Raw genomic sequence first — 2,319 nt, forward strand, 5'->3', positions numbered from 1 at the left:
CTACATAAATTTTAATCAAAGTCCGACTCTGAATTCCTCCAGGCACTTCTCCGACTCGAACCCGAGGATATCACAATGATCTTTTGGGACTTGCACTCTATCGTTCACATCCCTACTTCTGACAAGAATCCTATTCGTTTCTACCATGCGTCCCTTCGGGATTTTCTTATGGATCGACATAGGTCGCGTAACCTATACATTAATGAAGTTAAAGCCAACTCCTTCCTTCTCAAAATGTGTATTCAAACCCTCGCCGATTTTCATGGTGGATCCACCCGGGAAAGGACAGCCGTTGCATTGGGGTACAGCAGGGACTATTGGCTAACCCATTACGATTACGGCGATAAAGTGGATCCTGGCGCTTTGGACGAGGTTTTGGAAGAAAACAATCCAGAAACGTGGCTACCATTGAATAATTCGGCCGATGCCACTGCCTTTATGTCGTGGTGCAATGGTTTTATGCCATTGCGGAACCGCTTCCATAACCGAGTGAGTGTACTCATTTACCTGGTTTGACTGATGATGTTCATGCCTTCTGACGGTCGTCGTCTAGTGTTGTTCAGTATGCTCAGCTTTATGTTTTCGATACACGTCGGTTCTTGATCAGTACCTTGTTCACCGATTCCAGAAACATAAACTCCCCGCCGTTACAGCAGCACTAATGTGGTTGACGTTACTCGGTCCAATAGAACGTGCATCATTGCGCTTGGGAGGCCAAGAATTGCCAATAGTACAAGAAGCCGAGTGGTTTTGGGAAGTCCGAACATATATGAACGACAAAGCTCAATTCCTTTGCTATTTCATGCGTTTTCTGTCCAATCATGGGAGATGCGGTAACCTTTTTGTTGGGAGTGCTATTTCGATTACCCACTTTGCCCAGGTCTGCGCACAGAGGGCGTGGAGAGACATTGTGATTTTGGACCACCCGTTTGGTTCGGAAAATTGGAGGTACGTTCATTCCGCAATCCCTAACGCGCTGTTACATAACATACTACATAGGTTGCTCGTTTATTTGTATGACTTGATAAACCTCTTAATTCCCGGTGATACTCCTTATGAAACGAACTCCAAGCTCGCCAATGAAATGATTATTCAGAATATCAAGGTTAGTCCGATTTTTTCAAGCCTTGGTCCACTGAATCGTAACATCTCCAATCGTCGCATGAAGATGTGCATTGACGACCTAATGGACCTTGTGAAATTCGTCGAAGCCACCGCGACTGAGAAAGAATCATTTGAAAGCCAATTGTTGTGCTGGAGAAGTTTCAAAAGGAACGGAGTCATTGCGCCGATTGGTTCCACAATGGTCAGATCTCCCATCGTTTTGAGCGTTGCCTGCATCAAATCCTGCTCTACTGACGTATCCATTTCAGATACACTCTGGGGAACAATTGCTCCCAGACGGAGTTAGGACACCAGGTCGTGTAAAACGCGATGCCTCACAACCTCTCTGCGGACAAGAGGCTCCTTTCGCAGACAACAGAGGGAAACGCAGGAAAATTATCACAATTGACCTCACGGGCTCAGACGATGATGAGGGTGCGCTCTTTGAGTTACCGTGAGCTTTATTTGACCAAATTTCGTAGTCACCGATCACCCACTGGCATGTCGTGATGAAGAGGTGAGCGTAAATGACGGACGTGATGTCGAACATGCAATAGAGATAAGTGATTGATGGGTGACCACTGACATTCAAGGCTCATACTTACTTATGTATCTGTAAGTAGAGCCTGTCGTCCAATTTATTTTATCCGAGTCCTAGGGTTTATTTATTTTACTTACTCGTCCTCCTGTCCTTTCTGGTGTTCAGAGCTGCTTGTAAATATAACCATTGAGTTCTATTCCGTCCGAGCCCGAGTATGTAGACCCTACAAAGAGGACTAAATGATTTTTCTCCTATGCATTCGCCAGTGTCACTAAATCCAACCAGATCCATACAGGATCACGTCCTTTTTCACCAAGATTTGTCGAGCGCCGACTCCACTGGAGTACCCCCCCCCCCCACCATATTTTTTCTGAGCAAGGCCGATCTTTATAATTACTGTTGCTCATTCTGAATCTCAATCATGGGACAAAGGTCATTCATCAATGCATCACATGACGGTCAATTATGAATGTGATTCATGACAACATACTAGTAAAAGCCATCCAAATACAATCATTTGCATTGAAATGGCTACCACTTCACCTCCAAATAAATTGGCACCCAGAGATATTGTGAAAGAGAATGATTTGTCTACATGGGATCTAGCATGGTGAGCTTCAATACCACAGCTTGTTTACTAGTTTAACCCACATTATAATGATATAACATCCAGG

Source organism: Laccaria bicolor, genomic scaffold, assembly GCF_000143565.1.
Source record: "Laccaria bicolor S238N-H82 LACBIscaffold_16 genomic scaffold, whole genome shotgun sequence".
In the NCBI taxonomy this organism is placed as follows: domain Eukaryota; kingdom Fungi; phylum Basidiomycota; class Agaricomycetes; order Agaricales; family Hydnangiaceae; genus Laccaria; species Laccaria bicolor.